This window comes from Ranitomeya imitator, chromosome 6, assembly GCF_032444005.1.
Source record: "Ranitomeya imitator isolate aRanImi1 chromosome 6, aRanImi1.pri, whole genome shotgun sequence".
Lineage (NCBI taxonomy): Eukaryota > Metazoa > Chordata > Amphibia > Anura > Dendrobatidae > Ranitomeya > Ranitomeya imitator.
Genome location: NC_091287.1, coordinates 185,422,420 through 185,437,955, shown reverse-complemented (window position 1 = coordinate 185,437,955; position 15,536 = coordinate 185,422,420).

Sequence of the window (15,536 nt, the reverse complement as noted above, 5' to 3'; positions counted from 1 at the left end):
AGGGTGAGTAGATACCGAATAAGAATATAATCACCCTCGGACGCGCAATGCTTATTTACAACAGCCTTCCTTCCTAAGAATCAGCCCTTTCGTGGTGTAGAGAGAGGTTGTGTTACACTCCAAGGTGTTCCCCGGGTTGCCTTTCATGAGCTTCGATCTTCCGGCTCTCGTTTAGTAGTTGGTGGAAACTACGCTGCATTAGGCCTACAAATTTGGTATGGGGTGTAGAGACAGGTTGTGTTACACTCCAAGGTTTTCACCAGGTTGCCTTTCCTGAGCTTCTATCTTCAGGCTCTCATTAAATTGTGGTTAAATGGAACAACTGCATTTGGCGTACTAGTTGGTTTGGGGCCTACTATCGGTGTCTGCCGCTCCTTGCTGTTCTCCTGGTTTCCTGTCCTGAAATTCCATTTTCAGCCTCTCGTTAAGTAGTTGTTAATGTTAAACTGCATTTGGCCTACTAGTTGGGTTGGGGCCTACTATCGGTGTCTGCCACTCCTTGCTGTTCTCCTCCACTGAACAAAGCTGTGCCGCCTGTTTACTACGGTTGCCAATTTTGAACTGCATTTCGACTACTTACTGATTTGGCCCTACTCTCTGTGTCAGCCTCTCATTCCAGTTGTCCTCCACTGCAATGCCCCCTGGTTATTCCTGTGTTACCAATTTTGAACTGCATTTAGCCCACTTTCTTCTTTGGGCCTATATCTGTGTTTCCACTTCATCGTGCCCATTGCCCAGCCAGTGATAGATGAGTCTGCTGGTACATTGACCCATAACGCAACATTCCCCGTGCACGCTACACAACAACATTGTGACCCTGCTGAAAGTCAGGTTGCTCTTCCCGCATACCATACCACCTTACACGGGGACAAAGAGGAAGGTGCAGATGAAAGTGCAGGTTCCTTCATCAGGTGGGGGGAGGAATACTAGTTGGCGACGTCACTGGCACAGGGCCTCTCATAGTACGCAAAAGTGTTGCTGCCGGTGGGAGGCGCCCCCGCCGTGCAAACACACCGCTGTACTTTGAGGGGCCCTGTGCCAGTGCCAATGCCAACGAGTGGGCCCCCCCTGCTTGCTCAGGTTCACAGCACTTGCAAAGTTGAAATACTTACCTCTCCCTGCTCCACTGCCGTGACGTGGTCCAGATTTCCTGGGCCCACTAATTACTTGAACCAGCCCTACCCCCCACAACTTTAGCCAAATGACCCCCAATTTCAAATGCCTTCCAATTATTATAAGGTAAATTACGCTTGACAAGCTTCATTAAGAAGAATGGATGGTTTTGACATTAAAATGGGCACTCTAGGTGTTTTCCTGGCCCCCACTCACTGCCGACTATGCTGCCCCATTGACTTGCATTGGGTTTCGTGTTTCGGTCGATCCCGACTTTACGTCATAATCGGCCGATTTCACTCGACCCGACTTTGGACATAGTCGGGTTTCGCAAAACCCGGCTCGACTCTAAAAAGGTCAAGGTCGCTCAACTCTAGTTACCACTGTTTAGGCACATCAGGGGTCTCCAAACGCAACATGGCGCCACCATTGATTCCAGCCAATCTCGTATTCAAAAAGTCAAATGGTGCTCCCTCACTTCCGAGCCCTGAAGTGTGCCCAAACAGTGGTTTACCCCCACATATGGGGTACCAGCATACTCAGGACAAACTGCGCAACAATTACTGGGGTCCAATTTCTCCTGTTACCCTTGTGAATCTAAAAAAAATGCTTGCTAAAACATAATTTTTGAGGAAAGAAAAATGATTTTTTATTTTCACGGCTCTGCGTTGTAAACGTCTGTGAAGCACTTGGGGGTTCAAAGTGCTCACCACATATCTAGATAAGTTCCTTGGGGGGTCTAGTTTCTAAAATGGGGTCACTTGTGGGGGTTTCTACTGTTTAGGCACACCAGGGGCTCTGCAAACGCAACGTGACACCCGTAGACCATTCCATCAAAGTCTGCATTTCAAAAGTCACTACTTCCCTTCTGAGCCCCGACGTGTGCCCAAACAGTGGTTTACCCCCACTCATGGGGTATCAGCGTATTCAGGAGAAACTGGACAACAACTTTTGGGGTCCAATTTCTCCTGTAACCCTTGGGAAAATAAAAAATTCTGGGCTAAATAATTATTTTTGAGGAAAGAAAACGTATTTATTATTTTCACGGCTCTGCATTATAAACTTCTATGAAGCGCTTGGGGGTTCAAAGTGCTCACCACACATCTAGATAAGTTCCTTTCGGGGTCTAGTTTCCAAAATGGGGTCACTTGTGGGGGGTTTCTACTGTTAAGCCACATCAGGGGCTCTGCAAACGCAACGTGACGCCCACAGAGCATTCCATCAAAGTCTGCATTTCAAAACGTCACTACTTCACTTCCGAGCCTCGGCATGTGCCCAAACAGTGGTTTACCCCCTCATATGGGGTATCAGCGTTCTCAGGAGAAACTGGACAACAACTTTTGGGGTCCAATTTCTTCTGTAACCCTTGGGAAAATAAAAAATTCTGGGCTAAATAATTATTTTTGAGGAAAGAAAATGTATTTATTATTTTCACGGCTCTGCATTATAAACTTCTATGAAGCACTTGGGGGTTCAAAGTGCTCACCACACATCTAGATAAGTTCCTTTGGGGGTCTAGTTTCCAAAATGGGGTCACTTGTGGGGGGTTTCTACTGTTAAGCCACATCAGGGGCTCTGCAAACGCAACGTGACGCCCACAGAGCATTCCATCAAAGTCTGCATTTCAAAACGTCACTACTTCACTTCCGAGCCCCGGCATGTGCCCAAACAGTGATTTACCCCCACATATGGGGTATCAGCGTACTCAGGAGAAACTGGACAACAACTTTCGGGGTCAAATTTCTCCTGTTACCCTTGGGAAAATAAAAAATTGCAGGCTAAAAGATCATTTTTGAGAAAATAATTTTTTTTTTTTATTTTCATGGCTCTGCGTTATAAACTTCTGTGAAGCACTTGGGGGTTCAAAGTCCTCACCACACATCTAGATTAGTTCCTTTGGGGGTCTAGTTTCCAAAATGGTGTCATTTCTGGGGGATCTCCAATGTTTAGGCACACAGGGGCTCTCCAAACGTGACATGGTGTCCGCTAATGATTGGAGCTAATTTTCCATTTAAAAAGCCAAATGGCGTGCCATCCCTTCCGAGCCCTGCCGTGCGCCCAAACAGTGGTTTACCCCCACATATGGGGTATCAGCATACTCAGGACAAACTGGACAACAATATTTGGGGTCCTATTTCTCCTATTATCCTTGGCAAAATAGGAAATTCCAGGCTAAAAAATCATTTTTGAGGAAAGAAAAATTATTTTTTATTTTCATGGCTCTGCGTTATAAACTTCTGTGAAGCACCTGGGGGTTTAAAGTGCTCAATATGCATCTAGATAAGTTCCTTGGGGGGTCTAGTTTCCAAAATGGGGTCACTTGTGGGGGAGCTCCAATGTTTAGGCACACAGGGGCTCTCCAAACGCGACATGGTGTCCGCTAACAATTGGAGCTAATTTTCCATTCAAAAAGTCAAATGGCGCGCCTTCCCTTCCGAGCCCTGCCGAGTGCCCAAACAGTGGTTTACCCCCACATATGAGGTATCGGCGTACTCGGGAGAAATTGCCCAACAAATTTTATGATCCATTTTATCCTACTGCCCATGTGAAAATGAAAAAATTGAGGCGAAAATAATTTTTTTGTGAAAAAAAAGTACTTTTTCATTTTTACAGATCAATTTGTGAAGCACCTGAGGGTTTAAAGTGCTCACTAGGCACCTAAATAAGTTCCTTGGGGGGTCTAGTTTCCAAAATGGGGTCACTTGTGGGGGAGCGCCAATGTTTAGGCACACAGGAGCTATCCAAACGCGACATGGTGTCCGCTAACGATGGAAATAATTTTTCATTCAAAAAGTCAAATGGCGCTCCTTCCCTTCCGAGCCTTACCATGTGCCCAAACAGTGGTTTACCCCCACATGTGAGGTATTGGTGTACTCAGGAGAAATTGCCCAACACATTTTAGGATCCATTTTATCCTGTTGCCCATGTGAAAATGAAAAAATTGAGGCTAAAAGAATTTTTTTGTGAAAAAAAAGTACTTTTTCATTTTTACGGATCAATTTGTGAAGCACCTGGGGGTTCAAAGTGCTCACTATGCATCTAGATAAGTTCCTTGGGATGTCTAGTTTCCAAAATGGGGTCACTTGTGGGGGAGATCCAATTTTTAGGCACACGGGGGCTTTCCAAACGTGACATGGTGTCCGCTAAAGAGTGGAGCCAATTTTTGATTCAAAAAGTCAAATGGCGCTCCTTCCCTTCCAAGCCCTGCCGTGCGCCCAAACAGTGGTTTACCCCCACATATGAGGTATCAGCGTACTCAGGACAAATTGGACAACAACTTTCGTGGTTCAGTTTCTCCTTTTACCATTGGGAAAATAAAAAAATTGTTGCTAAAAGATAATTTTTGTGACTAAAAAGTTAAATGTTTATTTTTACCTTCCATGTTGCTTCTGCTGCTGTGAAGCACCTGAAGGGTTAATAAACTTCTTGAATGTGGTTTTGAGTACCTTGAGGGGTGCAATTTTTAGAATGGTGTCACTTTTGGGTATTTTCAGCCATATAGACCCCTCAAACTGACTTCAAATGTGAGGTGGTCCCTAAAAAAAATGGTTTTGTAAATTTCGTTGTAAAAATGACAAATTGCTGGTCAAATTTTAACCCTTATAACTTCCTAACAAAAAAAAATTTTGTTTCCAAAATTGTGCTGATGTAAAGTAAACATGTGGGAAATGTTATTTATTAACTATTTTGTGTCACATATCTCTCTGGTTTAACAGAATAAAAATTCAAAATGTGAAAATTGCAAAATTTTCAAAATTTTCGCCAAATTTCCGTTTTTATCACAAATAAACGCAGAATTTATTGACCTAAATTTACCACTAACATGAAGCCCAATATGTCACGAAAAAACAGTCTCAGAACCGCTAGGATCTGTTGAAGCGTTCCTGAGTTATTACCTCATAAAGGGACACTGGTCAGAATTGCAAAAAACGGCAAGGTCTTTAAGGTCAAAATAGGCTGGGTCATGAAGGGGTTAATACAATGTCGCGGCGACCAAAAAAACGTAATTCTGGTGTTTCGCATTTCTTTCTCACTACGCCGTTTAGTGATCAGGTTAATGCTTTTTTTAATTGATAGATCGGGCGATTCTAAGCGCGGCGATACCAAATATGTGTAGATTTGATTTTTTTTTAATTAATTTATTTTGATTGGGGCGAAAGGGGGGTGATTTAAACTTTTATATTTTTTTATTTTTTTCACATTTTTTTTAACTTTTTTTTTTTACTTTTGCCATGCTTCAATAGCCTCCATGGGAGGCTAGAAGCAGGCACAATGCGATCGGCTCTGCTACATAGCAGCGATCATAAGATCGCTGCTATGTAGCAGAATTGCAGGTGTGCTGTGAGCGCCGACCACAAGGTGGCGCTCACAGCTGCCGAGGATCAGTAACCATAGAGGTCTCAAAGACCTCTATGGTTACCATTCTGAAGCATTGCCGACCCCCGATCATGTGACGGGGGTCGGCGATGATGTCATTTCCGGCCGCCCGGCCGGAAATGGTAGTTAAATGCCGCTGTCTGCGATTGACAGCGGCATTTAACTAGTTAATAGGTGCGGGCAGATCGTGATTCTGCCCGCTCCTATTACGGGCACATGTCAGCTGTTCAAAACAGCTGACATGTCCCGGCTTTGATGCGGGCTCACCGCGGAGCCCTGCATCAAAGCAGGGGATCTGACCTCGGACGTACTATCCCGTCCGAGGTCAGAAAGGGGTTAATTTCAGTTCAGGTGCCTGCGTGGCGTTTGCAGGACAGGTTGCCGGCTACAAACCAGGGGAACAGCTGGCGTTGCTGAACCCCACTGACACATTGGCTGGTGTTTTTCTCTGTGCAGCTAGCACTTCCGGGCCCCAACTGGCGGTGTTAGAGCCCAGGGTCAGCAGGAGGAGGAGAGGAGCACGGTGTAGGCCGAAGCCTGCACTGGTGGCAGCTTTAGGTCTGTTGTGTCTGCGTGGCGTTTGCAGGACACGATGCCGGCTACACAGCAGGGGAACCGCTGGCGGTGCTGAACCCCACAGACACATTGGCTGGTGTTTTTCTCTGTGCTGCTAGCACGTCCGGGCAAAAACTGGCGGTGTTAGAGCCCAAGGTCAGCAGGAGGAGGAGAGGAGCAGAGTTTAGGCCGAAGCCTATGTGAACCAATTTCTAAGGTAACCTTTAACCCACCCTCAGGTGTTACAATGTAAAAGAGCCACACCTTGTGCAGCAGTAATGCTACACAAGTGAAAGGTTGCTCTTTAAATTTTGCTCATTGCACACGCAGAATGAAAGACGTACACAATTTTGCCCATTATACAGTAAGACTGTATTGGAGGCGTGACTTGTCTTTTTAAGGAGACGCAGCACAGGTGTCCAAAAATAATGCCTTGGTGCTGGGCGCAGCCTCCTGAGCGTTGTTATTTGCTGTACAGGAGTCTGTGCTCTTGTTATCCCTTGGCCATGCGCTGTGAGCGCTGCCTGTCTTCTCACTTTATTTCATGTTGGCCGGTGCGGTTATCGATGGCCAGGAATCCCAGACCCGCAGTGTCTTTTCATAAAGTCACACTGCTGATCTGGGATTCATGGCCTTGCGCAGTAAATATGTTCGCAGCTCACTCATGTCCTTACACCTGCTTCAGACTGGGCGGCCTCCGCTGATCCCTTATCGCATGCCGCGGCACAGTCTGAAGAAGGCGGAAGGAGATGAGTGAAGACAGGCGAACATATGCACTGCACATGCCCATCAATCACACCCTCGCAGTCAAAATAGATCAGACAACGAGGGGCGTTGTGTCGGGCAGGGCGGACGCACAGGCACAGCCAGCCAACCAACGATGTCTGAAGACGGGCAGCGCTACCAAGGGGGGTGCTGCGTGTCATTAAAAAGGAAAGTCACACCTCAGGGACAATGTAATGGTCTGTAATGAGACACATTTTGTAAGTGTTAAATTCCACGTGGGCAAGGAGAAAAAGTCAGCCACCTTGTACAAATGCAGCATTACTGCTGTACAAGGTGGCTGTTATACAAAGAAACACCTGGGGGGGCGCAGGTTCCCTTTAATTTCAGTTCAGGTGCCTGCATGGCGTTTTCAGGACACAATGCCGGCTACACAGCAGGGGAACAGCTGGCGGTGCTGAACCCCACTAACACATTGGCTGGTGTTTTTCTCTGTGCAGCTAGCACGTCTGGGCAAAAACTGGCGGTGTTAGAGCCCAGGGACAGCAGGAGGAGCAGATTGGAGGTATTGCCGCACACACAGCTGGGGATCAGCTGACGTTACTGAACCCCAATAACAGAGGAGCGACTGTTGACTGTGCAGACAGCACTTCCAGGCACCAACTGGCGGTGTTAGAGCCCAGGGACAGCAGGAGGAGCAGATTGAAGGTATTGCCGCACACACAGCTGGGGATCAGCTGACGTTACTGAACCCCAATAACAGAGGAGCGACTGTTGACTGTGCGGACAGCACTTCCAGGCACCAACTGGCGGTGTTAGAGCCCAGGGACAGCAGGAGGAGCAGAGGAACAGAGTGTAGGCCGAAGCCTGATTGGAGCAAGTTGAAAGGGAACCTTTAACCCCCCCCAAGTTGCTCTTTTAATTAGGCTCCTTGCAAACACAGAGGTAAACACTAAAAATGTGTCCCCTTATACCGTAAAACCGTCCCGGAGGTGCGAATTTCCTTCGTAATGGGACGCAGCACAGCTGTCATTCCTATCCCCTTGGTGCCGTGCGCTGCCTCCTCAGCGTTGTTTTAAGCTTTCATGGAGCCTGCGCTGTTCTGTTATCCCTTGGCCATGCCCAATTTGCGCTGCCTGTCTTCTGACATAATTTGGTGTCAGGCTGTCAGTGCCTGTGCGTCCACGCTGCCACAGATCCCACCTCGCAGTGTCGTCTAATGTAATCCCACTGCGGGCCTTGGATCCATGGGCATGCACAGTGCATATCCTCGACTCTCACTCCCCTCCTTCCCTCTTCTTCAGACTGTGCGGCGTCATGGCCATGGCATGCTATTAGGGATCAGCTGACGGTGCACAGTCTGAAGAAGGCGGAGGGAGATGAGCGAGAGCCCGAGGGGAAGATATGCACTGCGCATGCCCATGGATCCCAGGCTCGCAGTGTGATTCAATTAGAAGACACTGCTAGGCGGGATCTCGGGCAGCGCGGCCGCACAGGCGCAGCCAGCCTGACACCAAATTATGTCAGAAGACAGGCAGCGCAAATTGGCCAAGGGATAACAGAACAGCGCAGGCTCCGTGACAGCTTAAAACAATGCTGAGGAGGCAGCGCACGGCACCAAGGGGGTAGGAATGACGGCTGTGCTGCGTCACATTACGAAGGAAAGTCCCAGCTCCGGGACGGTATAACGGTATCAGTGAACACATTTTATAAGTGTTAAGTTCTGTGTGTGCAAGGAGCTAAACTAAAAGAGCTACCTTTTCCTTGTGCAGCATTACTGCTGCACCAGGTGGCTCTTTCAGTAACAAACGCCGGGGGGGGACAGGTTACCTTACATTTAGTTTGTTGATCCAGCGTGGCGGTCGCAGGACACATTGCCGGCTACACAGCTGGGGATCAGCTGACGTTACTGAAACCCAATAACACTGGGTCGTATGTTTTGACTGTGCAGCCTGCATTTCTGAGCCGCAACTGGCGGTGTTGGAGCCCAGGAATAGCAGTTCAGGTGGTAGAAAGATGAACACATCAGGAGACCTGGATGACACCCAATTACTTAATCAGGCAGAGGAGTGGCAAATTCCTGCGAGATCCAGGCCTGGTTCATTTTCAGAAAAGTAAGCCTGTCAACGTTATCGGAGGATAGTCGCCTGCGGCACTAAAGACACGTTCCGATAAGACACTAGCCGCAGGGCAAGCCAGCACCTCCAATGCATACTGGCTTTGCTCTGGCCATGTATCCAGCTTAGAGACCCAAAACTTGAACGGGGAAGAGCCGTCTGGGAGTACAGTAAGAGGGCAAGCCATGTAGTCTGTCACCATCTGACGGAACCGTTGCCTCCTGCTGACTGGAGCCGCCAGTGACGGTGTAGACATTTGGGGCAGGTACACAAAAGTTTGCCACAGTTGTGCCATACTGGTCTTGCCTTGGCCAGAGGCACTGCTTCTGCTCCCCCTTTGTGCAGAGCCTCCTCCACTGCCTCGACGCACTGAGCTGCTTTGTAAAGCACTAGCAGCACTCCACTCAGTTGGACTGGAGAAGATGATGGAATTCACCAGTGTGTCGTGGTACTCCCGCATTTTACGCTCCCGGGTCAACGCTGGGATGAGGTTTTGGACGTTGTCCCGGTAGCGAGGATCGAGGAGGGTGAACACCCAATAATCAGGCATGTTGAGAATTTGGTCGATGCGGCGGTCGTTTCTCAGGCACTGCAGCATGAAATCCAACATGTGCTGCAGACTGCCAACTGGCCCAGAAACGCTGTCCCCTGCTTGAGACATGATCTCTGCCCGCTCGTCATCACCCCACCCTCGCTGTACACACTGACCACTGGACAATTGTGTAACTCCCTCCTCTGGACGGAGCTCTTCCTCCTCCATTGACTCCTCCTCATCCTCCTCACAAAGTGGCCCCTGCGTACCCCTTTGTGAAGAACCACGTGGCACTGACTCTCCAGAAGCTGATGGAAAAGGTGACTCCTCATCCTTCCACAACATCATCCCTTAACGCTTGCAAAGTTTGTTGAAGCAGGCAGATATGGGGGACAGTCATGCTGACTAGTGCATCATCTGCACTTGCCATCCGCGTGGAATAATCGAAAGGACACAAAACCTGGCAGACGTCCTTCATAGTGGCCCACTCTGTGGTTGTGAAGTCTGATCGGCGCTGACTGCGACTTTTTTGCGCCTGATGCAGCTGGTACTCCATTACTGCTTGCTGCTGCTCACGCAACCGCTCCAACATATGTAACGTGGAATTCCACCTGGTAGGTAAGTCACATATGATGCGGTGTTCCGGAAGGCGGAATCGGCGCTGCAGAGCAGCAATGCGGGATCTTGCCAAGCTGGAACGCCGCAAGTGAGCACACTCTAGGCAGACCTTGTGCAGCAGTGCATCAAGATCCGGATAGTCCCTCAGAAAACTCTGCACAACCAAATTGAGCACATGTGCCAGACATGGGATGTGAGTGAGGTTGCCAATGGCAAAAGCTGCCACCAGATTTCGGCCATTGTCACACACTACCATGCCTGGCTGGAGATTCGCTGGCACAAACCACACATCGCTCTCCTGCTTGATGGCATTCCAGAGCTCCTGCGCTGTGTGGCTTCGATTCCCCAAAGAAATTAGTTTCAAGACGGCCTGTTGACATTTGGCCATGGCTGTGCTCATGTCGGTCATAACAGGTAAACGTTCACGGGTCCATGTGGAGGTGGACTGTGACGGCTCCTGCAGCGATGATTCTAAGGAACTTGTGTATGAGGAGGAGTCAATGCGTACAGACTGGATTCCTGCAATCCTTGGAGTGGGCAGGACACGTCCTGCGCCACTCGCACGATCTGTACCTGGCTCAACAACATTAACCAATGGGCAGTGAGGGAAATGTATCGCCCCTGTCCATGTTGACTTGTCCACGCATCGGTGGTGAGGTGGACCTTGCTACTGACGGCGTTCAGTAGCGCGTGTTTTATGTGTCCCTCCACATGATTGTGCAGGGCAGGGACAGCTTGCCTGCTGAAGTAAAAGTGGCTGGGCACCTTGTACTGTGGGACTGCCAATGCCATCAAGTCACGGAAGCTGTCAGTCTCCACCAGCCTAAATGAGAGCATTTCCAGTGACAGAAGTTTGGCAATGCCTGCATTCAGAGCCTGTGCTCGGGGGTGGTTGGCCGAGAATGCCCGCCTTTTCTCCCATGCCTGTACTACCGATGGCTGTAGAGTAAACTGGGAGTGTGAGGATGACTGGGAATGTGGTGCTGTGGGTGGAATTACACTAGGTCTCTGGACAACAGTGCCAGAGGTTCTTCCATGGCGATCCTGGGAGGAAGCCGAACCAGCTGTGTGTGAGCTGGAGGAAGAGGCAACACGAGCTGAAGAGGTGGTAGCTGCCGCTGTTGGTTAGCCTAGGTCTTCAGTGTGTTTTTGTAACTCCACCGCGTGCCTGGTCCGCACATGTTTCCACATATTTGTGGTATTGAGGTTGCTGACACTTTTACCTCTTTTGACTTTCTGATGACACAGCTTGCATTTGACAAAACAAATGTCATCTGCAACTGTGTCAAAAAAGGACCAGGCACTGCAAGTCTTGGGAGCACCCTTTTTGGCTTTTGAAAGAGACAGGCTCCTAACGGGTGCCAAAGTGGAGGCTACAGGCTCCGCAGTCTTCCCCCTCCCTCTCCCTCTTTGGCCCGTTAGGGGAATCTCTTCCTCAGAGCTGCTCCCACCACCTTCCTGTTCCTCACGCCACGATGGGTCAAGGACCTCATCATCTCCACTACCCTCTGCCACCAACTGCTTCTCCTGGGTAGTCTCGGCAGCACAGTACGCACCAGAAAGTGGCACCTGAGTTTCATCATCAGATGCGTACTGCGCTGTGGTCACCGCAGGCACTGGCCCACCCGCCTCTTCAGAGTCAGAGAGACAAAGCTGTTGGGCATCACTGCACACTGCCTCTTCTTCCATTTCTCCAATGCTGCTTGGCTGGCCCCCTGTTTCCAAGCCAAGAGATTCAGAGAACAGAAGTAGAGATGGCTCCTGTCCTGGGCTCCCTGACTGCCTGGCCAATTAGGCAGGTGGTGAAGAGACAGATGGCTGCTCTCCAGTGGTCTGTGCCTGAGAGGATGTGGCACTAACTGAAGTCGATGCTGATGCGTTAGCTGCCATCCATCCGACAACGGCTTCAATTTGATCTTCACGCAGCAGCGGTGCACGGCGCTTTCCGACAAAGCTGCGCATGAAGGACTGTTCCCTGCTGAAACTGAGTGATGATGAGTCACCGGTGCCCGCAGCAGGCACAGAATCACCACGTCCTCTCCCTGCTCCTCTCCCTGCTCTGCGCCCACGCCCACGTGCCTTACTCCCTGCCCTCTTCATCTTGGTTGACAGATAAAGATAAGCAGAAAAGTGCTAAGGCCTTAGTGTGCTTATTCCTGAAATGCTCCTCCTAACAGGTGTAAGAAACACTAATGTTGTAAAGTGTGGACTAGACTTTATTATTGATAAAATGTGGCCTACACAAGTGTTAAGTGGTGTTTGGTGAACTTTACTTTTTTTTTCTTCTGCAGATCGGGCTACAGAGCGACTTTAACTCACACGGGGACCGTGCAGACAGCCGTAAACGGCGCTGCAAGGCCCAAAAACACTCCTCTAGGTTATCCTATGTAGTGTTTTTCCACAATTTAGCTGGAGACGGGTGGAAAGACACTAATAGGAAATTTTAGAAAAAATGTGCAGCAGTCTGCATTATTTGCAAAAAAGGACAAGTTATTGAATGGTATGAGGCAGTGGCGCACCCTGAGCTGAATACAACCGGCTGTGGCTGCACACAGACTACAGGGCGAGCTGCGATCACACGGAGACCGTGCAGACAGCCGTAAACGGCACTGCAAGGCCCAAAAACCCTCCTCTAGGTTATCCTATGTAGTGTTTTTCCACAATTTAGCTGGAGACGGGTGGAAAGACACTAATAGGAAATTTTAGAAAAAATGTGCAGCAGGCTGCACTATTTGCAAAAAAGGACAAGTTATTGAACGGTATGAGGCAGTGACGCACCCTGAGCTGAATACAACCGGCTGTGGCTGCACACAGACTACAGGGCGAGCTGCGCTCACACAGAGACCGTGCAGACAGCCGTAAACGGCGCTGCAAGGCCCAAAAACCCTCCTCTAGGTTATCCTATGTAGTGTTTTTCCACAATTTAGCTGGAGACGGGTGGAAAGACACTAATAGGAAATTTTATAAAAAAAATTGCAGCAGGCTGCACTATTTGAAAAAAAGGAAAAGTTATTTCACGGTATTAGGCAGTGACGCACCCTGAGCTGAATACAACCAGCTGTGGCTGCGCTCACACGGAGACCGTGCAGACAGTCGTAAACGGCGCCGCAAGGCCCAAAAACCCTCCTCTAGGTTATCCTATGTAGTGTTTTTCCACAATTTAGCTGGAGACGGGTGGAAAGACACTAATAGGAAATTTTAGAAAAAAATGTGCAGAAGGGTGCACTATGAGCAAAAAAGGACAATGGATAGCAAAGTATGAGGCAGTGTGAACCCCCTCTGAGCTGAATACAACCGGGTATATGGCTGCACACAGACTACAGAGTGAGCTGCACACACACACACACACTGAGAGAGACCTTGCAGAACGCTGTTAAAACAGCGCTGCAAGGCAAGAGCAAGGTAAACACACAGCGTTTGCTAAATTAGCTTGGGAAAAGCGCAATGAAGCAATTCGCTATCTCAACTGGCCCTCAGTTAGAACACAGCGTCCTGTCCCTAACTGAAATCACAGCAGAGTGAGCGCAAAATGGCGGCAGCATTTTTTATAGTGCATAGTGACATCAGTTCAGCAGCCAATCACAGCCTTGCCAGTAGTTACATAACCACCATGCTAAACAGGATGTGCCCACACTTCCATTCATTCCTCATTGGCTGCTGCGTGCAGTTTGAATTCTGGGAACTTCCGATTCCGGTATCCGATACGCGGGAAATATCGGAATTCGGTATCGGAATTCCGATACCGCAAATATCAGCCGATACCCGATACTTGCGGTATCGGAATGCTCAACACTAGCCAAGACCCATTCACTTGAAGAGGCAAATAGCACTCTGTTCCTCCCGAGTCTTTCTGTATGGCTCAGTAGTACTGTACAGCCACATATGGGGTATTGCCACATTCAGTAGAAATTGTGGGACACATTTGCATGCCATTTTTACCTACTTCTTGTGTGAAAATGTAAAATCTTTGGCTAAAACATAATTTTAAAAGTGTCCAAAAGAAAGAAAAATGAAAGCGCACTCACCAGTGGTGAACTTCAGCGATTTATTAACACATAGTTACGTGATGCAGGGAGGGTAGTGAACGCATACAGGACGACAGGTTCGGACCTGTCGAAGTGCTGTATAGCACGAAACAGCTGTCATCCTGTATGCGTTCACTACCCTCCCTGCATCACGTAACTATGTGTTAATAAATCGCTGAAGTTCACCACTGGTGAGTGCGCTTTCATTTTTCTTTCTTTTGGACACTTTTAGATGAACTGTTTTTTCTTGGAAGCGGCACCCAGGTGGAATGCCCATGGCGATTGATGTTTTATTTTGACAAAAGGCATATACGGTACATTGCATATACCCCTAAGTCACAAGGGTCTAACTAATTACAGCAGTGCGGGTGTCATATCTCTTCAGTTTGGATAAAACATAATTTTGGTGGTAAAAATGTAGTTATTTTGTCTTCACTTCCCAATGGTATAAAATTCTGTCACACACCCATGGTGTCAATATGATCACTACACCGCTAAATTAATTAATTGGGAGGTGTAGTTCATAAAATGGGGTCAATTATGGGGGTTCTGCTGTGAGTCGTGGCACCTGCAATCCATAACAATAAAATCTGGTGCTCCTTGCCTTCTGAGCTTTGCACTGTGCCTCAAAAATGTTTATTGATTACATGTAGGGTATTGGCACACTCACGAAAAAAATAGACCTCAGATTGTTGTAAAAAAAAATTCATATTAGCCCTTAGAAAAATTAAAAACTTGGGTCTGAAACAACATTTTAGTGGTAAAAATGTAGTTTTTTCTTTCTTTACTGCTCATTGGTATAAAATTCTGTGAGGCAAATGTGGTGGTAATAGGATCACTGCACCCCTAGATGAATTCATTGGGGAGTGTAGTTTGTAAAATAAGTTCACATATAGGGGGTTTCTGTTGTTGTGGCACTTCAAGGGCTCTGTCAATGTGACAAACCATTCCAGCAAAATCTGAAATCCAATATGGTGCCTCTTCCCTTCTGAGCTTTGCACTGTGCCTCAAAACTATCAGCGCACCCAAAAGAAATTGCACAACTTTTGGGGTCCACTTACTTCGGTTACCCTTGGTAAAAAAAAAAAATTGGGGGCGAAAAGATCATTTTTGTGGAAAAAATATGATTTTTTTATTTTCGCGGCTCTACATTATAAACTTCTGTGAAGCACATAGGGGTTCAAAGTTCTCACCACACATCTAGAGAAGTTCCTAAGGGGATCGAGATTCCAAAATGTTGTCACTTGTGGGGGTGTTTCCATTGTTTAGGCACATGTGGCATGGCGTCCAATCTCAATTCCAGCCAATTTTGCGTTGAAAAAGTCAAATGTCGCTCCTTCACTACCGAGCTCCGCAATGCGCCCAAACAGTGGCTTACCCCCACATATGCGGTATCAGCGCACTCAGGACAAATTGCATAACAAATTTTGGGGTCGAACTTCTTCTGATACCCTTGGTAAAATAAAAAGAAAAATT